Genomic DNA, 23,716 nt, shown 5'->3' with positions numbered 1-23,716 from the left:
GCAGAGGAGGTCTGGGGCCTGGAGGAAGCTCTCCAAAAACAAAGCTCTCTGCCTCCTCCCCCCACCCCCTCCTTCCCCACAGAACCAGGCCACGTTAGCAAGTTAGCGCGAGCCTGTGCTCTGAGAAGTTGGTCAGTGAGTGGGTGCACCTTAGCAACAGCACGGGCTGCGAGCGCACGTCTTTCTTTCCCTGACGGTCACAGTTGCCTACTTCTTTAGGTTCAGGTTACATCGCATCTTGTCAATTCCACCAGACTGGCTGGCGTGCTTTCTTTCCCCGAGGCAAAAACAAAGTCTAGATGATGGAAACAGACCCGGAAGAGTCGGCAGGCAGCAAAAGGCAAGGCCTGGGAGGGATGCTGGCCCAACTGTGCTAGGTTGGTTCCGAGGACTCGCTTCGGGACCCCTGCCTCAAAGAGCAAAGTGTATTCCGGGAGAAGAAGCAGACAGCTTCCCGCACGTCACTAACCTTACGAAGCACCGCAGGGCAAAGACCGAGGAGACCAAAAGTAAGGGGGCGGGGATGCAGCCCAAAGGGGTGTGAGACTCTATCCAATGGGGTACAAAATGCAGAACTTTCTTTTTTTTTGAATCTGCTTTGGTACGTGTATCAAATTGTGTACATAATTTGTACACAAATTGTACACAAATTGTACGTGTACATAATTGTGTCCAGTAGGATCAGTTTGGGCTGAGATTAAGAAAGAAGAGCATGGCCAAAGCGACAGGAGCTTCAGCAGGAGACAAGTTAATTTGCCCCTCATGTAAATGGACTCCGGAGGCAGGCCGCTCGGCTGGTGAGCTGTCTTTCCCGGTTGCTCCAACATTCTCAACAGGCAGCTGTCACTTCACTATCCAAGGCTGTTGCTCATGGCCAAGCCGTCCTGTTCACGTTCTAGGCGGCAAGGAGAAAGAAAGGAAGAATCACATGTGCCTCCCGTGAGGACACTTCCTGGAAACTGTACTGTCCGCATTTAGCATTTACCTAGCATTTTGTCACATGACTTTGCGAGCTGCAAAGGATCCTACGAAACGTCATCTATTAGGGAATGCTAAACGTGCCTATCGGGGAATGCTATTGAAGGAAGCATGGACAGTGGGGTGCCACCCGCACGGGTGTATACTTACAAAAAATAAATGCACCTGTTAGGGGCATAATCAAAACTGTGGCCTTTGGGGTAGAGTTCAAAGACCACTGCTATGGATTATATACCCTAGATGTACATATAACTGAAGGAAGGAGTGAGGGATTTTTTTTCCCCACCACCTTGCATCCATCCATCCTTCTCCTGGTAAAGCGGTAAGGTGCGTTTTGTGTGTGGGCTCACCTCTCCCCCATTCTCAGCCATGCCGTTGTGAGGGGGCCCCAATTCTCCTTGGCTCACCAACTTCTCCCACACCCTTGGCCAATAGGATTGGTGCGGGTTGCTGAGAGTCAGGTCCAAGATTTACATTCAGCTCCTAGAAGGGGCACAGTGGACATAAAGCTCTCAGCCCATGAAGTCTGGAGCCACCCAAACCCCCCTACCACCCGGATAGGAGAGCACAGCCCTCATCTAGAGGAGAGGGGAGAAGCCACACCGAAAGGACCAGGTCTTGGCGACCCCATTTTAGCTCCGTATCAGACTGCATCGAAACACAGCATCACTTGTGATGAGGAGCCGTATTGGACCAGGTGCATGAGGTCAACCCCTACAACTGGCAGAGTAACCAGGTGGAAAGAGCCTGGGACAGGTGACTTCCTGGAGCAGAGCCACAGTCTCTGGCTGGATGTTGATGTGAAAGAGAAGTCAATTTCCATCTTGTTAAAGCGATTGTTTACGTAAGAGTCGTTGTTTTAGTGGCTAGACTATAACCTAACGGGTACACATGTATTACTTCATTTAATTTCTTTTTTTTTTTAATTTTTTTTTCAATGTTTATTTATTTTTGGGACAGAGAGAGACAGAGCATGAACGGGGGAGGGGCAGAGAGAGAGGGAGACACAGAATAGGAAGCAGGCTCCAGGCTCTGAGCCATCAGCCCAGAGCCTGATGCGGGGCTCGAACTCACGGACCGTGAGATCGTGACCTGGCCGAAGTCGGACGCTTAACCGACTACGCCACCCAGGCGCCCCTTTTTTTTTTTTTTTTAATTTTTTTTTTCAATGTTTATTTATTTTTGGGACAGAGAGAGACAGAGCATGAACGGGGGAGGGGCAGAGAGAGAGGGAGACACAGAATAGGAAGCAGGCATTTAATTTCTTTTTAATGATCTTATTTCGTTGCCCAAGGTCTTACAAGCAAGTGGGTGCAGGGCGAGAATTTGGGCCCAGGACTGGCTGACTCCGTATTCTCTGCTCTTGCGGGCCCTCAGCTAACTCTCTTCCCTCCATGCTGGGTGGGGTCACACCTTTTACTCTGTGCTGTCGTGTCTCTTTGCATGTGGCCGCTTTGGAGCCAGAAGCTGTGCGGTTCCCACTTGCACTGCCCCGGTCAGGCTGGGCCCTGGTGCTCCATAGCTGTTGATCCAATAAATAATAAATGGTGTTACTGAACTTCAGAACAGATCTAGCAGGCTGTTGGAGGATCAAATGAGATCATGTTTGAGAAGAGGTTTTGAAAACTACACAGCGGTTATAGTTAGCTCTTTTGTTAGGAAATCCCCCGTATTAGGGGCAGGAATGTGGCTGTTTCTGGCTCTGCCTTTTGGTGCCTTCCTCTGAGAGACAGGCCTTGGGGTCGTGTTACTCTTAAGAGTCAGAGGGCACCTTTGAGACCACTCAGATGCACCTCCTGGTGCCCTCCCACCCCCCACCCCCACATCAGGTGCACTTGTCCTCCTTGATGGCTTCACCAAGGGGTCAATTGGTCAGTGACCCTCCCAACAGCTGAGCACCATGGGCAAAATAGGACTCGACAGTGTAGGGTAGGGGACAAGTTCCGTTCCGCTCCCCAGATAGATCCATGAGTTCTCTCCTTTTTGCCTCTGCATGTGCGCTTTCCTCCCCAATAGTCCGAAATCCTCTTTCTTTCCTTTTTGTTTTTTTTTTTTTAAAGTTTATTTATTTATTTTGAGAGAGAGTGCAGGAGGGGCAGAGAGAGAGGGGGAGACGGAGAATCCCAAGCAGGCTCCACACCGTCAGTGCAGAGCCCGACACGGGGCTCCAACTCACGAATTGTACGATCATGACCCGAGCCAAAATCTTCTGAGCCATCCAGACACCCCCGGAGTCCTCTTTCAAGTTCAGGTTCAAAGTCACCTGCCCTGTAGAAGTCTTCCAAGTTTGGCAGGGGCATTTAGGTGGTCTCCTCTCTTTCTTGCTGTGTCATTTTGTACTTAACTCTATTATAAGACATATAAAATTAAATTTTTATTTGTGCTTTTTTATAAACCCACTTCCTCACCCCTCCAAACTATCACCATCACCCTTCTTACATGAGATTTTCAAGGACAGAGACTTGTCTTACTCTCTTGATTCTCCAGCACCTACCTCAGTACCTGGCACCTGTTGATAATTTAATGAACGCCATTGAAGGGATGAGTGAGTAAACACGTGAGCAGGGGCTGAAAACTTGGTCCCTGGCGTGAGACAAACTCATGTCCAAATCCCCTTGACGAATCATACTCATTTACTCATACGTGCTACTCATCCACTCATTCAAATTTTTAGTGAGTACCTATTATATTCCAGCCACCCTGCTCGACATTACCATAGGGCAATCGGGAGGGATGGGGTCTCTGCCTCACAAGCTTATATCTGAGGGAATGGTAGAGACTGAAAAGAAAAAAGCCCATCAGTAAGTAAACAAGTCTCTAATATGTCCTCCGAAGGCAATGATCGCGGGGAGTGTGACAGTGGACCTGAAGTTGGGGTGGACTACTTTGAGTGACGAGCGGGCCGGGAAAGCCTTGCTCGGAGCATCCGAGTGAGTCCCGAAGAGTGGGAATGAGACGGCCTTTTGGAGGGCTAGGGGGAAAATGAGGAACAGCCACCAACAGAAAAAAGGTTCTTCTCTCTCTAAGGCTTAGTTTCCTCATCTGGACATTGAGATAATAATAGCATCCGCTACATGGTTTTTGAGAAGCTTCAATGCACTGAAACACAGCATCCAGCCAGGCACACAGGAAGCACTCTATATGTTTTAGCTCTTATGTCAGTTATGGGTCATGCGACAGAAAGGAAACAAGGGTGAGGCCATGTGGCCCTCTGTAATTGCCACCTCCTTTTCCAAGGTTCCAAGCCATCTGTTAAATCACCCACGTAAGAATGTTCCTGGGGAATTAAAAAAAAAAAGAATGTTCCCGGGCACCAACGTCCATCTCTCTGGTCTACGGTCTCTAGAACCTCTTTCAAATGCGTGTACATTCCTCAGGTTGGCAGAGAAAACAAACCAAATGGAAACTTGTCTGTGAAAGCCCTAAACGAAGGTACTTATTGCTACTGCGTTCTTTCTCTGTCGTTTCCCCATAGTCTCTGGACACCCCATGTTCTGGCTGGCGGCACACCATCCGGTTAGCCAAGGACCTTCTTAAGCCAGGCCCCTGAAACTGAGCGTGGAACTTCCAGCAAGCTCTGGCCGAGCCGGGACCTGGCCTGAGGCCTGCAGACCCAGCACAGCCTCACACGTAGGTAATAAGCTAGTAGCAGAGGCAAGTGTATTGCCTCCCCCTTAGATTCACCTCCAGCCTCCCAAGTTCTAGCAGGTGAGACAAGTTTTGCCCTGTGACTCCACAACCATCGCCGTCTTTCAAGGAATTTCAAGACACTCACAAGGCTAGTCTTCCCTCCTGGGCAGACGGGAGGATCTTGGCGTTTGTAACAGCAGCAAAGAGAAGGGTTCTCGGAACCTCAGTGGCAAAAGGCGTCCCTGCAGTTCAAATTTTTCTGAACCCGTGGTTTCTCTGATGAGGGGTGCGTGCGTGCGTGTGTGTCGTGTATGCACGCACACACGTGTGCGTGCAAGAGAGGACAAAGAGTGCTGGCTCCATGCTCTAAAGCCACTGACTCTTGTAGATACGGTTATTTCACGTATACATGTTTTCAAGGCTGCCCTTAAATGGTAACATCAGCAGAAAGGTGCCAAAGAGTGTGGCGGTACAAGGGCTTAATTACAGGGACCTTTGTCCGACGAACATGCCAATAATTTGCCTAGCTGAATGATTCAGCAGTAATCCTGCCAGGTTCCCAAAAAAAGCCCATATCTGGGATGACGTAATGTCTCTCCAGCCCGATGCAGCCATCTCCCCACACCCACCGTCACACATTTACCGTCTCTTCTTAGGAGCCACATTTCCATCTGTGAGCTCTTCACTTGCCATCTGCATGGTGACAAATATGTATTTTATTATTTAAATGGTATTACAATGCACAGTGTTGCTAATCTAGCCCTTCATGTTTAGAAAGGCAGTAGAAAAATGAAAACCGAAAAAAATTCCTAGCCCCTGGTGAGTTCTATGTCGGCAACTCATGCCTGCGGAATGCCTCCCAGTATCTCAGGTTGGATATTTGATCTGTGCATCCCATGAATATTTATACTTTGGGGCAAAGTGATTGGTTTAATTTGTCACTGGAAATTGAGGTGACAGTCTCGATTTGCGAAGCGGTACGCGTGGCAGGGACTGTGAAGGGAAAGAGACTCTGGTCCTACCCCAATGCGCTCTGTATGGAGCTGGAAGATACTTTTGCTTGCCTACCTCAGATCCGTCAATCTCCCCCTTCTTCCTGACCGGACAGGTGCTCGGGGAAGGTGTTCTTCTCCTCATCTAAACTAATTTTGGTTTTCCTTGCCACTCCTGGCTAGACACTGCATTCATTTTATTTCAGTTTATTTCAACGAGGAATTAAAGGAGTCCTGCTGCGCGGGATGGGGGGAAGGTGGTTCTGAGAAAGATTTCTTTCCTGATAAAAAAAAAAGATCCAAAGAATAAGTAGCTCCCTTTTTTGACCTCTGGATGTTGTTATGATGCAAGGAACTCCTGCAGCCATCCTGCAGACGTGAGGGGAGGTAGCTGGAAGAATGACAGAGATGGCGAAAATCTGAGTCCTCGATTGTTGATAAGTCGATGATAAACCAACCCAGAGCTGCCTCCACTTTTAGACATCTCATTATATAAGATAATAAATCCTTTGTTATTTAAACTGGTTGGTTCAAGGCTTTCTGTTCCATAGAAGCTGAAAATGTCTTAACTATGTGAGGCAGTGACTTTCAAGCTTTTTGGTCATAAACCAAAGTGAGAAATATGTTTATGTGTAATGCACTCTAACATGTTCCATTTTTTTTCTACTTAATCTTTAAAAATTCAGGTCATGACCCAACACAGTGATTTCAAAACTCACTAGTGGGTCATGATCCACATTTCTGAGAACATTACAGTCACAGGGCACATAAGCTAGTGTGATATAATGAAAGCATAATGTGGTTAAGTGTCACAAAAGACATACTAACACAGTGCTGATCACTTTGAACTTGGGGAAACAGGGAAGCTTTCGCGGGAGGGCTAGACCTTGAAAAATACCGACGTTTGGGGGTTCAAGGAATGACATGAGAAAAGACGAGATGGTGAGAAGTGCAGACACCCTCCAGCACCAGTGTGTAAATGTGGGCAGAGGTTGATGTATGTGATTTGGAGAGTAGTGAGAAGTAAGGTCTGATTCTAGTTAGAGAATGTGCAGCCTTGAATGGCAAGCAGATGAGAGGCCGGATGAAGGCGTTCAGAAAGGGCCAGGACTAGGGGCGCCTGGGTGGCGCAGTCGGTTAAGCGTCCGACTTCAGCCAGGTCACGATCTCGCGGTCCGGGAGTTCGAGCCCCGCGTCGGGCTCTGGGCTGATGGCTCAGAACCTGGAGCCTGTTTCGGATTCTGTGTCTCCCTCTCTCTCTGCCCCTCCCCCGCTCATGCTCTGTCTCTCTCTGTCCCAAAAATAAATAAACGTTGAAAAAAAAAAAAAATTTAAAGAAAGGGCCAGGACTAAGGAAGTCTAAAACGCGGGCAGTTGCAGCCTGGGTTGGGTCTGTGTCATAGCAGAAGCTCAAACTGGTGGCGTTTAAAGCTTGAGGCAAGTGACAAGGGCCTCCGCTCTGGGAGGTGAGCCCCCGCTCTGTCCCTTCATTCCGCCTATACTCACTAAAAACCCATCTTACGTGCTCTGCCTGTGAGCTGCTTTCGGCGATGGGCAAACAGCGAGCTGGCCTTTCTAAGAATTCAGCCTGGCACCCCCCACGTGAAACCGACAGTGCCGATATTGTGATTCTTCTAAAGAAAACCAACAGGGTGGGAAAGAGTGGCCCGTTTTCCATTTCAGAAAGGCCAGCAACCCCCAACTTCTCGTTGTTCTTCTTGCGCCCACCTACTTGCCTTCTCATGAGTTCGTTCACATTTTGCTAGATCTCGCCCCAGAAGTTGGGCTGAGCCTTGCTACTTGGCACCTCTAGTGGGAGAAAAAAAAAATCAGTGGAGGAGGATTTGAAATTGTTGGTTAAATTGGATGTTTGTGCTATCTGTGGATTTTAATTACCCATGCCATTCCTTCTCTACTCTCTCCCTGAAAATCAAGAGTTGATTCTCATGATGGAAATTAATCAGAACTAGTCTGTGACTTCTCTTTTATTACACCCACAGACCTAAGGGATGGGCAAATCGGAGGGGAATTTTACCAGAAACCCAAATACTGGAGAATAGAACCAGATTATAATAAATCTAAAGCAGAGGCAAGTTTATTCTTATCCTCCCCCTTTAAATTAGCGACTGTTTTTTAATGTGTAAATCGAAATGATCAGATTTCTGGAGCCTTGTTTCTGCCTTGACATTTAACACTGTTCGTGATTTGGGCAAAGGCCCCTACATTTCTGCCCCGCCTGGCTCCAGACAGAAAATCACAAGTAATACATATCCTTTGGGAGCACAAAGCAAGTTCATTGCTTCATTTGGAGTGAAGGACATTTCCACGATGAAAAGCACCAGCTTAGCCGCATTTGACCCCAGAGCATATGAAATTAAGTGATGAGTTAGCCTGATTACATTGGTTGATTATCTCGTCAATATCTTCTTCAAGTGGTTTATTCGGGCTTTTCTTTGTAGAACTTTTCAACGCCTCATGTGTTGGAACTTCAGAATGGAGTTCACACAGTGAATAAGTGTGTGAAGGAAAGAGTAGAGAGGTGGGTGCTTTCCTCTCAAGTCCAAAGCCACACTAATCCATCTCCTCCCAGTCCTGCTTGTGCTCCTGGCTTTCCTGCTTGGGTGCTGACACCCCCCCCCATCTTCCAGGGACCTAGTCCCTTTGTGTCATCCCCGGTGCTGCCGCTCCTCACTGCCACGTGCGGCTGATCACCAGCGTCTTGAACTTGTCTGCCTCCCCTCTGTTTCCGCTGCTCTCACACTGAATTCAAGGGCTCAGCGCTGCAATCCACACTGAACGACTGGGCCAGCTTCTTGGAGTGGCCTTTCTGCTCCATTCCTCTCCCGTCTCAGTCAACCCCTTACTTGGCTACTGGAGTGACGTCCTAAATCCCAGCTTCAAACCGGCCACTCACTCCCTTGCACTGCGTTCCTCAGGGACTCCCCATCCAAATCCAAACTTATTAACACAACATTCAAGACCCTTCAATACTGAGCCCCAGCGCCTCATCGCAGGGTTTTCTCCCACGATGCCTGGTTCACGGACCAGAGTGAAGGGTAGGGTAGAACCTCCTTGTATGTCATCGTGAAGACATCATATTGTATCACGATTCCTCAGAGTCTGAAACACCTTCTAGACTCTAACCTTCAAGAAGGCAGGGGCTGGGTTTTCACTATCAGTGTCTACCATTGTGCCAGGCACATGATCTGTACCCAATAAATATTAGTTGAATGAATGCAGATGTAAGAAATACCTCAGAGTTTCTCGTTTGAAATGGAATTTGCTTACCAATACCTAATATAGCCTTTTAACTTTCTACTAACATACGTATTCAAGATGCACAAAACAGTAAGCGTTCATAATCCCACCATAGGTTAAGACAATTGGAAAATCCACTGCCTGAATTTGGAGGAAATTTAGGGTAATTCTAAGTCTTATACGGCCGACTTGAGACTCAAAGTCGGGCACAGGACCTACTCCATGACGTCAAGCGATGTAGGCCTATAATGCCAAAGAAGGAAGCTGGACATTTTATTTCTCTCTAGATTTTTGTCCTTTGGCCTAGAGGCCTAAGGTCTGGCTTGCCCAAAACGTCAAGAATCCATTCTTCAATTACTCAGGTTCTTTGCTTCAAGACAGAACTTCATTCTTTTCTTCCCAAGCTTACTAACAGTAAGCTCTCGCTTTCTGCATTTATGTAGACACTGCGAGTCCCAGTTTAATAAATATATTCCCAGAAAACAGTAAGTGGAAAGTTGTGTACATGTATACGTGATGGCAGCGGGTGGGTGGGCATAGTTTATGGCAGTTGTGCCCTGGGAGAGTGTAGTCCCAGCACATGGGGTACCTTTGGGGATGACAGATACAGGAAGAGTTCTGGTAACAGTACATCCTGGGGACTATGGTTGTGTGTGTGTGTGTGTGTGTGTGTGTGTGTGTGCACGCATGCACATTTCATGTATTCAGAATGTCGACAAACCAGATACTAGATGCAGGAGAACATTCTGACTCAACCTTACGAAGCGGGACTAAAGGAGTAACTACTTTCTGGATATTAGAAATTGCACCTAGCTGTGCACATTATACTCTCTTTCAGTTGAAGACCCGAGGAATGGATTCCACCAACATCCAGACGGGCAGTGAGGGGTGCCAAGAGGAAGCCACACTGCATCTTTTGGCGATCAGTAGACCCCGACAGGTCACTCTTCGTTGCAGGGTAAGTTCTAGAATACTTCATAGAAAGGAAACGCACCGTTATCCTGAAATCTCGAGGAAGGGCAAAGTATTTCTGAAAACAATGTACTGCGGGAACCAGAAGAGAATTTTAGAAAACTGTGTTTGCATCTTTGTGAGGACAGAAGAGGACATGGCCTTTTTTTTTTTTTTTTAATTTTTTTTTTCAACGTTTATTTATTTTTGGGACAGAGAGAGACAGAGCATGAACGGGGGAGGGGCAGAGAGAGAGAGGGAGACACAGAATCGGAAACAGGCTCCAGGCTCTGAGCCATCAGCCCAGAGCCCGACGCGGGGCTCGAACTCCCGGACCGCGAGATCGTGACCTGGCTGAAGTCGGACGCTTCACCGACTGGGCCACCCAGGCGCCCCAGGACATGGCCTTTGAAAGCAGAAGTTGATGAGGAAAGAGCAGGTTTAAACGACATGAGGACAAAGTTAAACCAAGGACCACCGTGGGAAGGCTGAAAACGCAAGGTCACATGGTGCATGTGACCAGAGCAAAGTTAGCAGTGGTCAGAGAGCACCTACCGGTTCCTGCCGTTACCGAGGGAGAAACAAAGGCAAGCTGAAGAGATGCGATGAGTAGAGGCTTCTCCCAAGGCTCTGGTGACCAGGTCACCATATCCACGAAGCCTTGCCCAACAGCTATGTGTTCAGGAACGCGTTGAGTGCCTCCTAGGTGGTAACAGCCTGGGTGCTATAGGCCATGATAAGATGGTGGTCAGATGGACACAGTGCTCGCCTTCCTCAGGGGTCCCTTCTGCACCTTTGGCCTGGTCCATCTTTGGCACCTTTAGCATTCCGTTGTTTGGGACCGCAGACATAGCCGCCCCCCTCCCCCAGGAAGGACATTCTCAAGGACAGGATTTCTCCAACAACAGCAGCTCAGAATCAAGCCCTCGAGAATCCTCTGATGTTGGTTTTCTGACCACACCCCCTAAGGCCTCCCGGGAGTCCAAAGTCCACTGTTATTGTGGATCTGGAATCACCTGGTATTTCCTATGCACGTTTATTTTCCTTGTGGACATTTATTCAAAAATGATCTCTAGTAACTTACTTTAATAGCCTTTTCCCTGACTTTAAAGGCAACACAAACCCCTTTGATATATGAAAAAGCACAAAGAAACAAAAGATGTCCTCTATAAGCGGTAGCCGCTGAGGCCCACCCCACTCCATTTTGACCTCAGCCACACCGATCCTGAGCACTTGGAACAGTGCTTGACATGGAATAGACACTCAGCAATCAGTATGTGTCAAACAGACGGTCAAGAGTAAGTCCCATGGTCGCCATGCTGGGCCGCACATCAGGCTGAGGGAAGGCGCTGTCCTGGTAATCGCAAGCACCCCTCAGCCACACTTTCTGGGCTCACGGTGGTGGCTGCTGTAGCCCCGGGGAGCTAGAACCATATCTCCACTCTCAGGACTGCCAGCACCCCTGGGCCTGTGGCCACGGGCACCTTGTATAGCTGGAGTGGTCCTAGGCCCTCAGGTCTGTGGGGAACATAAACCATCTTCGAGCTTAAGAGTCCTGGTTTTCCAGGGGCACCTGGGTGGCTCAGTCAGTTGGGCGTCAGATCTCAGCTCAGGTCATGATCTCACGGTTTGTGAGTTCCAGCCCTGCGTCGGGCTCTGTGCTGACAGCTCGGAGCCCGGAGCCTGCTTCGGATTCTGCGTCTCCCTCTCTCTCTGCACCTCCCCAACTCCACTTCATCTCTCTCTCTCTCTCAAAAATAAATAAACATTAAAAAAAAATTAAAAAACAAAGAGTCCTGGTTTTCTGGAGTTCTCCATGCATGCATGATGCTGAACCCTGCACCCTTTAGAAATGGAAAGAAAGGACCCCTCCCCCACTGTCTTTTCTCATAAAGGTGGAAAGCTGATGGCCTTACCGACCTATGACTTGGGTTCATGAAATTTTTAATGCTTTTAATATTTCTTTAAGTTTACTTATTTTTGAGAGAGAGAGAGTGTGTGAGTGAGCAGAGGAGGGGCAGGGAGAGAGACAGAGAGAGAGAGAGAGAGAGAGAGAGAGAGAGAGAGAATCTCAAGCAGGCTCCAAGCTGTCAGCACAGAGCCTGATGCAGGGCTGGAACCCACAAATCATGAGATCATGACCTGAGCTGAAATGGAGTCGGGTGCTTAACCGAGTGAGCCGCCCAGATACCCCACGTGCTTTTAATATTTTGATTGGTTTTCATGTGTTGGTGCTTGTTTTAAATGTTCTCCCACCGCCCGCTTAACTGTGGTTTCGCCTGAGGAACTTGCTCTGTTTCACTAGTTTAAAAATTAATTAATCAATGAATTTTTGAGAGAGAGAGGGAGAGGGAGACACAGAATCCAAAGCAGGCTCCAGGCTCCAGGCTCCAGGCTCCGAGCCATCAGCACAGAGCACAACGCGGGGCTGAAACCCACAAATGGTGAGATCATGACTTGAGCCGAAGTAAGATGCTTAACCACCTGGGCCGCCCAGGTGCCCCTCTGCTTCACTTTTAAGGTGCAAAAGCAGAATGATTTATTTGGAAGGAACCTGAGCAGAAAGTCCTGCCCACAGCAGGACACAAACCCCTCGGCCTTCCTGTCTCCTTAGTGAGTACAGCAGGACTTCCCTGATGGCACCTCTGGGGGATGAGTCCCTGAGTGGGAGCTTGTGTGAGGTTGGCTCCCTCTCCTACCCCCAGGGAAGGACTGGGCTCAGAGACTGCACCCTGACGTTGGGAGAGAAGTCTAAAGCTGTGAGGGACACACAGGTACCCAGTGGAAGCCCCACCACGGGGAGGGACTCGTGGAAAGGTAGGTAGCTGTCTCCGTGGCCCCCAATCCCAGCCCCCAAACAGGGTGGTTCCCTTTACTTGGCTCTTCCGCGCTAGGCCCCGTGTGACATTTCATTAGCTTACAGGTTGTGCAGCCAGCACAAGCTAGGAAGCCACCCAGAAAGGCGTTCAAGGTGACAGTGCCCAGCAGCGGGCTTATTCCCCCTGCCCCGCACCGCCCTCCCCTCCCCCCCCCCCGCCAGCATTGCCAATCCCAGAATGCCACTTTGTCACCACACCCAGAACCCATCAGTTTGGCAGCCCTGGACTGATGTAACCAAATTCATAGGAAATGATGCATCAATCAGATTGTCAGTGTATCTGTCCTGACCGAGGGTGCTCCTTTTCGGGGACCCTAGTCACCAGCATGGGGAGCCACCCCCTGCCAATTCTTCCCAGTATCCAAGCAGCCAGGAGGCCACATCGGTCATCAGGGGGTTGCTGGGTGACACTGGAGTAGAAGGCAGGACAAGTAGGTTTGGTCAGTGGGGCAGCGTTCTTCCTGCTCCGCGGCCCGGCGCCACTTCTTTCTTCCCAAAGGAACCTCGCTTTGTCCAGGTTCCACCCTCCTCTGTGGAGGCCCCGGGTGTCAAGGAGGCGAGTCCCATTCTTGGTGCCACAGGTGCATCTTGACCGCTCTGAATAGCGGCTCTCATTCTGTTAGATCCAACGGCCCTCTTTTCACGGCAAATGTTTTTACAGCTTCCTCTGTACTACACGGAAATGAAATCTATAGATAATACAGTCTATCTATATGCATAACTTCCAAAAATTCACTAACCATATTACAAAGTGGTATGCCTTAAATGTGTCCCCCCAAATTCATAGGTTGAAGTCCTAACCCCAAATGTGATGGTGTTAGGAGGTGGGGCCTTGGGGAGGTAATTGGCCGTGAGGGTGGAGCTCTCTGGGATGGGATTAGTGCCCCTCGAAAAGACTCCCGAGAGTTCACTGTCCCTCTCTGCGTTATAAGGGTACAAAGAAAAAATGACCATCCACCCTCATCAGAAGCTGATCATGCTGCCTCCCGAATCTTGGATTTCTAGTCTCCAGAACCGGGAGAAATCAGTTTCTCTTGTTGATAAGCCAACTGCCTGATCTAAGTTGCCAAGTAGAATTTAAAAGGAAAATAATCGGGCCACCTGGGTGGCCCTGTTGGTGAAGCGTCTGACTCTTGATTTCAGCTCAGGTCGTGATCTCATGGCTCGTGAGACTGGGCCCCGAGACCGGGAGTGCGCTAACAGCTCAGAGCCCGCTTGGGATTCTCTCTCTCCCTCTCTCCCTCTCTCCCTCCCTCCCAAAATACATTAACAAGCACTTAAAAGAAAAAATAAGAGGAAAATAATTGAGAATAAAATAGGACGTATGTCAACATGCAAGTGCTGGGCAGGACCACGCTAGAAGAAATGCACAACGACGTTCCAGGTGCTAGGGTCCCTCCCCAGAGTCCCTCTGGTCTGACAGCTCCCCGTGCAGGCCCACACAGGCTTGTTGTGGTGGAGACTCGAATTCCATGAATGGCGTTGGCATTGCTCATGTGATTTTTCTAAGGCAGCGAACGACTCCTGGAAAAGTTCTGAACAAAACCGAGCACGGTGTTCCTTTGACGTACGCGGCCGTTGCTCTCCTGGAAAATACGAGGTATTTTTAAAATGCTTTGGGTGCATAGATAAAAGAGAAGTAGGTTTTAGCTCAGATGATTTTGAACAGGTCCCCCCTCCCCCCCACACCCCCCATGGGAACGTTCAATGAGATGTTCAGAAATCACGTAGCTCACAAGCATGGGCTTGTCTCACACACTGCAGGGAGTTCACCACCCCTGGCCTTTCCGGCTCGACGCGCTAACGGTCATGGCCCTCCCTGAATCCTCCTGACCACCGAAAATGCACCCTTCCCGGCTGCTTCAGTACCCCGGCTGAGAGCCGCAGACCCAGCACGTCCTGATGCCCCCCATTCCCCTTCCCCATGACGAAGCGGGAGACGAATTCGACTGGAGGCCTCTGGCGCGAGGTGTTTCTGCCCAATGAAAAGAGACAGCGGAGCCCAAGTAGCAGATCTCACTGCCCGCGAGAATGCCAAGGTCCAAGCCAGGCTCAGGAAATAAAAAGGAAGGTTTGGAATCATGGAGAAGATGACTCCAATATGCTCTAGGAGGAGTCTGATACTCACTCTTCCTATGGGCAAAGGTGCTTTTTTAAAGGAGTCTGGGGGCGCCTGGGTGGCGCAGTCAGTTAAGCGTCCGACTTCAGCCAGGTCACGATCTCGCGGTCCGTGAGATCGAGCCCCGCGTCGGGATCTGGGCTGATGGCTCGGAGCCTGGAGCCTGTTTCCGATTCTGTGTCTCCCTCTCTCTCTGCCCCTCCCCCGTTCATGCTCTGTCTCTCTCTGTCCCAAAAATAAATAAACGTTGAAAAAAAAAATTAAAAAAAAAATAAATAAAGGAGTCTGATCTTAAAAAGCTACCTCCTCTTTCCCCCAATTTCCCATAGTTCAACAGGCAAGTTACAGGCTGAGGAAACGATGTCTGCGGGCCTGCAACCATCGGCGAGTTTGAGGACGGCCGGCCTGAGGAAGAGGCCATCACGGCGAGCGGAGGGGACAGGTGGCGAGAACTGGGGTGTCCGGTGGCTCAGAATGAGCCCCTCGGTCAGCCAACCTCCATTCTGCCCCATCTCCGTTCCTTCGATATGTCAAATAATTGTGCAAGCCGGTGCAGTTGGGCCTTTTCTCTTACGACAACCAAAAGCGTCTTCCTGATAAGTGTTCATCTTCTGGCTGTTGGGAGGTCCCCTTTCTGGGCTTTATGTAGAGAATTTGCCCCCTTTCTTGGTTCTACCTTGAAGTGTGGTGGTTAAGGAAGTCTCTGGGTTCACATTGCCACCTCTGTTTTTATAGGCTGTGTCCATTTAGGCAAATCACTTCATCTTTTGAGGTCTCATTTCCTCATCTGTCAAATGGGGGCCATAATAGTTTGCTGACTCTGGGGACATGGGGATTAAATTAAATGAGTTCATGTAAGAAAAGCATTGCGAACTGCCTCGCACATCCTTGATGTTGAGTAGGTGCTAGTTGTGATTAGAGTCTTTTTAGTTTTTTGCTTGGATCTCGCTCGGCTGAGAACACTAGAAATTCAATTCCAACTAACTCGAGCAAAGAAAAGTCATCGGCAGCCGCGGGCCCCGAGATGGGGTACCGAATCAGGAAGAGCTGTTGAATCAAGCCCCTGAGGATGGGATGGGGAGCTTCTAGATGAGAGGTTGTGGCTTCTGGCTCCCCGTAAGAATCACCCAGAGGATTTTGTTTTTTTTTTTTAAAGTCTCCGAGGCCCAGGCTGCACTCAGACCAATTAACTAAAAATTTCTGGGGTCGGACCCAGACATCAGCGGATGTAAAGCTCAGGGGATCCCAGCGTGCAGACGAGGCTGAGAACCGCTGCGCAGATGATCTCTTCATCAGACTTGCTTCTCTCTGCCGGGTTCCATTCTACAGAAAGCTCGTCCCGCCATGGCCTCAGATGTCTACCCTCCTATCATAGTCTCGATAGAAAAAAAAAGAAGCAATTAACAAAGCATCTTTCAGTATCTGCATTCTGCATGTCAGAGGGTTTGTCCTGCTTCATCCGTCTCCTGCTGGTCCTCTTCTTCCTTTCTTTTTATTTATTTATTTATTTATTTATTTATTTATTTATTTTTGAGAGAGAGAAAGATCAGGGGAACGGCAGAGGGAGGGAGGGAGAGACAGAGAGAGAGAGACAGAGAGAAGATCTCCAGCTGTCAGCTCAGAGCCCAATTCCAGGCTCGAACTCACAAAATGTGAGATCATGACCTGAGCCGACCTTGGCTGAAAACAAGAGTCCGATGATTAAGCGACGGAGCCACCCAGGCGCCCCCTCACCCCTATCCCTGCTCGTCCTTCTTATTCTGATCACTGTTGCGGAGGGCTGGGGTACAAGCCACTCCAGTGACCGGGAGTCTTGATCGACAACACACCAGACGCATTTGGGATGAGACAGCAATTCCCTCAAAGATCTAAGAGGATCGACCAGGGGAAAATTGTATGTATCATCTAATTAAATCAAACTGGTTACACGTCATCTTGGTTGATACAATTAATTGTCAGCATGTTTTCTTCAGCCATTTTCCCTAATGGATAGGATTTGGGCTTGATGGGGTCTTTTCTTCAGGTGTCTTAGCCACCGCAAGTGACAGGTTATTGCATCGCTGGGACAATGCCTGGCTGGTCTCTTGGCTGCCTGGACGGGGATTACAGGTTCTTCATTCCCCGGAGCTGCTTATTCACTGACTCCTTGTCCCGCCCACAGATGACTGATCTCATGGGTCACCTCTTGAATTCACTCCAGGATGATCTTCTAGCAACACTGTCACCCATAGGTACTGACTACACGGTATTTCGATTCAAACTGAAACCCAAATTTCCATTTCCTCCAACTTTTGACCTCTCTTTTCCTTTACTCACTTATCTTCAGGTTGAGGAGCTCTTGTGGGAAGGCACTTTTTTTTTTAATTTAAAAAGAAATTATTTTTAAATGTTTTATTTATTTTTGAGACAGGGACAGACAGAGCATGAGCAGGGGAGGAGCAGAGAGAAGAGAGAGAGACACACAGAATCCGAAGCAGGCTCCAGGCTCTGAGCTGTCAGCACAGAGCCCGACGCGGGGCCCGAACTCACAAACCGTGAGATCATGACCTGAGCCGAAGTCGGACGCTTAACCGACTGAGCCACCCAGGCGCCCCCACTTTTTTTTTTTTTAAACGAAAGATGATTGGAGGGACACATGGAATCCTCACTGGTGCTTATCCACTTGTTCTGAATAGCACTTACCATATTCCCTTTTCTAAACTGGACATCATTGGGAACAACAGGACACGTTCCCAGCCTTCCAGAAAGCGGAGGATTTTTTTTTTTTTTAATCAGCCTGGGTGTGGTGTATCTGAGGAGAGAAAGCACAGTAAATACCTGCACATAATTAGCATCAGTGCCGACCTAATCAAACATCCCCAGCCATGCCTATCTGCATCCCCGAGGGTCTCCAGCGACTGTGGTTGATTTCTGCCGCCCTGCTGTTGCACATTTGCCGAATTCAGCTTTCCTTTAGGTTTCACAAGGTTTTGGTTACACACCGAGCTGTTAATTTTGATAGCCGTGTTTCCCAACCAGCTAAAGTCATTGCTGCAACGTGACAGATGGACGACGGAGAAGTGGCTGCAAGGTGGATGCAAGGGGAGTGATGGACAGAGGGCCTCTGCCATTGTGCGCTGCCTCTGGGGGCTTTTCTTATAAAGGAAATCTTGATCTCTTGACACCTCACTACTTAGTATGTAGATACGTGTTACGAAACCGTTCTCTTCCTGTTCTCACTGGCAGAGTTTCAGATGAAGTGAAAAGGGCCCCCCAAAGGGCTTGGCTCCACCACTAGATGGAGGAGCACCTTCACCCCTGCAGCCCTGGAGACAAGGGCCCAGGGAACAGGAAAAAGATCTGCTGCTACCCTCCCCCCACCCTCCTGGGTTCCTCCCAGCACCGGGCAGGAAGCCACCTGCTGCAGCAGCAACGGTCACCGGTGGGGTCACACTCATCGTGCGCTTTACATTTTGAGATCTGATTCCTGCGTGAAGCCACAGCATCCTCTTTGGTGTTCTTTGAAAGTTCTGTGTTTTTCCAGCTGTTCCACAAACCTTTGTCGGCCAGGACGGCCTTGCACATGGCTTTCCAAAATTACCAAGGCCATCGACATTCTTTCCACCCACAGTATCCGCACTGACCCCTCCACCATTTGTTCATGCAAATCCTTCCCCTTCGAACCAGTGTTGTCTCACTTCCGCGTATCACAAAGGCTGTGCGCACCACTCAGAGCACGAGTGGCACTGGAAAGGGGTCACCGGGCGCAGCCAGGATTAGTTTTCTCTATTCTTGAGTTTCATATAAATAGAATCACACAATATGTCCTTTTTTTGTGTGTGGCTGCTTTTGATCAATACGTCGTCGGTGAGATTCAGCCATGTTAAGCCGAATCCTATCCCATTATATAAATAGACCACAATTTGTCAGTTCCCTTCTTGATGGACATTTGGGTTATTTCCGGTTTTTGACTATTATAAATAGGCTGCTATGAACATTTTTGTCCAAGGCGATTTATGGATGTATGTACTGTACTCCTTTCTCTTGTATATATACACAGGGGTAGATTTGCTGGTCCTTGTAAGTGTGTGCTTAGCTTCATTAGAGACCTCCAGCTTTCCAAAGAGGTTGTTTTCTTAGGTTTAATCTTTGCAACAACCGTAAGTGTTCGTCAGTCAGTACACCGTTGCTTATTGAGCACCTACTACGTGGCAAGCACTGCTCTAGATGCTGGGATATAGCTACGAGTGGATACACAAGGTCTCTGTCATTGAGGCACGTTCTCGCGGGGTGGGGGGTAGTCAGGCAATGTAACAGAAAAAAAACCAAAAAAGGGTAATGTGCTGCAGGCAGTGTTCTAGGCCCTCGAAATGTAGCAGTGACCAAAATAGATGAACAGACTGCTGTCACAGAACAAGAAGAAAAGGGCAACCAGGAGGGTCTGGAGGAGAAAGCAGAGGCCAGGTTAAGGAGGACCGGATAGATCATGGAAATGATTTTATCCCGAAGCAGTGGAAAGTCGCACAAGGGCTGTAAGCAGAGACGTGAAATGATCTAATTGACAGGGATGGGGTCGAGGAGATTCACTAGAAGGCTGTGTGATCCAGGCAGACTCTGGGCCAAAACTCTGTCTGCGACGGTGGAAGCCGTGACAATGACCAGAGTTCAGGATATACTTGGGAGGTTGTGCCGATAGAACTTAATGAACGATTCGTTATGGGGTGAGCGAAAAGAGGAATACAATTTAGATTCTAGATTCTAGCCTGAGAAATGGGGTGGGTGGTGGTACCATGCCCCGGGACTGGGAGGACCAGGGAAGGAAGGAACTTGACGAAGAAAAGCAAGAGTTCCATTTTGCTAAATTCGAGATGCAGACGAACGTTCGAGTGGAAACGTTCAAGAGGCAGGAGTTCGCGGGAAATAGTCTGAAGACCTACCTTTGAGAACCATCAATGTGTAGATGACTTTCAAAGGCCCAAGGCTGAATGACAGCACCTGGGAGGAGAGTATAGGCCACGAAGGAGCCGGCGGAAGAGTCTTGGAATATACTGAGAATGTCCAGTTCCATTTTACAGATGGGGAAACCGAGGCTCAGAGGAGAGAAGCAAATTGCTCGAGGTCACACGGTGTGACAAAGTTGGTCTTATTTTAGAGTCTGCGTACTTACCCACTTCCCTTTAATGCCTGAGGTTTCTCACTTCTGCCGCTTAGATGCCACATGACCTAACGTGAATTAGCCTTTCAGCGCGCCCCCCCCCCCCCGTTAGCTCATCTACAAGGTGGGGATAACAATAATTATGCATACCACATAGGGCGGTGTGAGTATGCAATAAATGAATATCATGAAAGCGCTCAGAACGGCGTTGGCACACATTGGCATCCGCTTGTGTCGTTCCGCGAGCCACCGCTAAGCACACGCAGGCCTCAGAGGCGAGAAGAGGTAACACGTTCCGAATCTGCACGGCCAAGGGGCGCCGGCTCAAGGTGCCGGGGCCAGGAAGGTGTCGGGCTGGGTCTGAGGAAGGTAGGGACTCTTTTATACTTGTTCCAACAATCGGTCCCAGGGGCGAGGGTGGCCCCGGGCCGTCTCCCTGGTGCGGGTGAACCGTGCGACTTTGGGATCAGGTCAGTAACTGCGTGAGGGCGGGGCTGCAGGCAGAGGTCACGGTGATGGCCGCAAGGAGCGAAACCAAGCCTTGGGAATAGCCTTAGCCCCGAAAATGCACAGAAGTGTAGGCAGGAGGCCGGCTTAATGCCTTCTGTTTTATCCTTGCTAGCATCTGATGCCTAACCATGTGGGGTGTAATAAATACATTTCGTCTTTGTCCCCAGTTCTTGGCACAAAGATCTTTAAGACTCTTGGGATTTCCTGAGTGACAGGAGTATCTTTGGGGGCCCCCGGGGAGTATACCTGAGGTTATGCTAATGAGGTGATTCAGCTTGGGAATGCCAGGTCGCCTCGGGATGGGGCTGGCCACCAGCAAGGTCCAGCGGTTAGAATGTTGGACCTTCCAGCCCCACCCGTGACCTTTGGGAAAGGGAGGGAAGGGGGTGTTGGTGGCTGCAGGTTAAACTCTATTCAAGCTCTCGAGTAACGAGATTTGACAAGCTTCTAGTGGGTAAACACATCCAGGTGCCAGGTGGGTGGCACACCCCACTTCCATGGGGACAGAAGCTCCTGCGCTCCAGACCCTTCCAGGCCTCACCCTATGGACCTCTCATCTGGCTGTTTATTTATCTCCTTTATAATAAGCTGGTAAATGTAAGTAAATGTTTCTCTGAGTCCTGTGAGCCACTCTAGCAAATTAATCAAACCTGAGGAGGGTGTTGTGGGGGCCCCCCAATTTATGGCCAGTCAGAAGCCCAGGTGACAGCTTGGACTGGCAAGTGACATCTGGCGTGGAGGGTAGTCTTGTGGGAGGGAGCCCTTCACCTGTGGGATCTGATGCCATCTCCGGGGAGTGTCAGAATTGAGCTGAGTTGTAGGCACCCACTCAGTGTCCGCTGAGGATTGTAGAATTGCCTGGTAGTGTGGGAAAACATGCATCAGACCATGACTCAGGGTTCCTCCAATTAGCACCTAGGCTGTAAAAGTTGAATCTGAAGGCAAGGCAAAGGAAGAAAAAGATCTGGTGAATGTTGAATGTGTTTTTTGCACATGGTGCAAACACCTGTTTGTGTGTGTGTGTGTGTGTGTGTGTGTGTGTGTGTGTGTGTGAACAGCGTCCCTTGCCCCTGCTCTTGGTAATGGCAGCCCTCTCTTCCTTGGAGTTACCGTCCCATCCCCCACCCAGTGTCATTCGTGGATCCCATCCCCCTGTCCTCGGTGGTTGCCTAAAGGTGGATGCGTGATCCCAGCCACACCAAATCAGGACAGGGTCCTTTGGCTTTACAGATATTGGGAGAATAACCTTTCTTTCTCGGGGGGGTTGCTGAGCTGCGATGACAGAAGAATGGAACTGTCTGCATCCATACCTCCCTTTGCCTATCAGCCATTAGGAGAGAACACAACCAGAAGAGAGAGAGTTTTTGTGGCTTTAACGGAGCCTCTGGCTCAGGGATGGGAGTCCGTGCGTGAGCTGCTGTTTGCTTAAGCCAGTCGGGGTTCCTCACAACCATAAAGGACCAACTAATTCATGTTAAGTTCCACTGGTGCTAATTTTCACAGTCTTAGCTGAGACCCTCCTGAAAGTAATTCAGCATTGTCATTTGGTTTCATGAATGATGAACCTAGAAGGTCGAAAGTTCCAGCCCAAGGTCTTATGGCATTAAACAAACTGACTTTTGGCACACCTGGGTGGCTCAGTCGGTTAAACATCGGACTTCAGCTCAGGTCATGATCTCATGGTTTGTGAACGCAAGTCCCGTGTCAGCTCTGACAGCATAGAGCCTGCTTCAGATCCTCTGTCTCCCTCTCTCTCTCTCTCTCTCTACCCCTCCCCAGCTTTGTATGCGCACGTGCACGCGCTCTCTCTCTCTCAAATAAACATTTAAAAAAAATCATTTTTAAAAAAGTCCTGTGACTTGGAGTGTATCTAATCTAGTTTTAGTTTATCACCTTCCCTGTAGACCTACCCATTTGCCCATATGAATTCTGAAGTCCTCGGGGGATGTCCATAGGAAAGGAGTGTGATCAGAGTATTTGGGGAAAAGAGGACACCAAATAGGCAATATACATTGCTTAGGGACCTGGGACGTCTGTAGACAAGGCGATTGGGGTAAAGGAGTCAAGTAACTCTGCGTTGAAATCCTACTGGATGGGATCAAAGCAAACCTTTGGATTTGGGTTTCTACAGTTCTGGCCCCAGTAAAAGGGTCCAGTGAATGATGGGTCCCTGAAGGGTTTAGCAGATTTCCAGACTCTTATGGATTCCAATCTTCCTGGAGAGAGTAGACCATTGGGTGGTATTTGCTTCGTTCATACATATTTGTATGTATACATGTATGTGTGAGCATCTGCACGTGTGTATGTATGTATGTGTGTACACACACACACACACACACACACTCACACAGGTTCCAGCCTCACACATTTCCCCAGAAAGGGGGATTTAAGGAAATGGTAAGAAACATCAGAATTCCTTAAAGCCTTCTGGGGAATCATCTTCTGGACTTGGCCCCCTTTCCTGTGAGATTTTCCTTTCAAAGCTCAAAATTCTTTTCACAGCTCCGGAATAGGTGAAAGCCACTGGAAGAACAGTCTTGTATTGTCTTGCTTTCCTTTGGGAGGCAAGGTGGGAGGATTGAGGAGCTGGGAAGGTGGGGGAGGGGTCCATTCCCCCCCCCCCCCCCCCCCCCGGCACCTCCAATCTGGCAGGCCCGGGTTTAAAAAGCTCCAGAAAATGTAGCATTTGAAAATGTAGCCAGGAGGCGAGTAGACCCAGGAGGCCCAGAACTAGAAGCAAATGTGGGTTTTCGGTGTTATTCTTGTCTTTGCTAGGCCAATCACTCCTCCTCCTTGTTCTTGCTGCCTGGAGCAGAGATTTTAAAGGGTAACTCTCTCCTTGCTGAAGCTTTTGTCTGCCCGGGGACTTCCTGCGCGAGGGAGGGAATCGGGAGAGAGGACCACGTTCCCATCCAGCCACCTCCCTACCAGAGCAGAGTCAGGTGGAGTTTGTGCCCTGCGGGTGAGTGGCCCTTTCTCCACCACTGTTTCGCTGGTGGCACAATCAGCCTCTCAGGAGATGCTAATGAGATTCTGGTAGAGAGCTACAGAATCATCTGTGGCAGATGGTAGAAGGTTAGGTTCTGATTTCTCTTGTTCTTGTTGTTTTCCTCTAAAAATGTGCTAACCAATGTGCAGCTTCCTTGGGCTTGATTTTGACAAAGCCACAAATTAATTTTTTCTTCCCTTTCATCCGTCCTTCCTCTAATCCTAAATATCTTTTTAGAAATGAAAGCAAATCATTCCGTTTCTTCCTGCTGCCCTTC

At 49.1% G+C, this 23,716-nt stretch overlaps 1 long non-coding RNA gene across 5 annotated transcripts in view; it reads left to right on the top strand.

Moving 5' to 3' along the window:
• The window catches only part of LOC102899954, a 33,746-nt gene extending 18,074 nt beyond the window's left edge, over positions 1-15,672 (top strand). For 3 of the 5 annotated variants that reach the window (XR_002151985.3, XR_002739452.2, XR_002739448.2), the window contains 4 exons: positions 220-509; positions 4,454-4,612; positions 9,697-9,816; positions 15,136-15,672. This is a non-coding gene — a long non-coding RNA (uncharacterized LOC102899954). Of the gene's footprint in view, positions 1-219; positions 510-4,453; positions 4,613-9,696; positions 9,817-14,451; positions 14,913-15,135 lie in introns of those variants that run through there. The other 2 variants (XR_002739450.2, XR_002739451.2) reach the window with 2 other exon arrangements.
• The last annotated feature ends 8,044 nt before the right edge of the window (positions 15,673-23,716 follow it).

This window comes from Felis catus, chromosome F2 (genome assembly GCF_018350175.1).
Source record: "Felis catus isolate Fca126 chromosome F2, F.catus_Fca126_mat1.0, whole genome shotgun sequence".
NCBI classification, from domain to species: domain Eukaryota; kingdom Metazoa; phylum Chordata; class Mammalia; order Carnivora; family Felidae; genus Felis; species Felis catus.
Note: the sequence above shows the minus strand (reverse complement) of the source record. Positions and strands in the feature narration are given on the sequence as shown.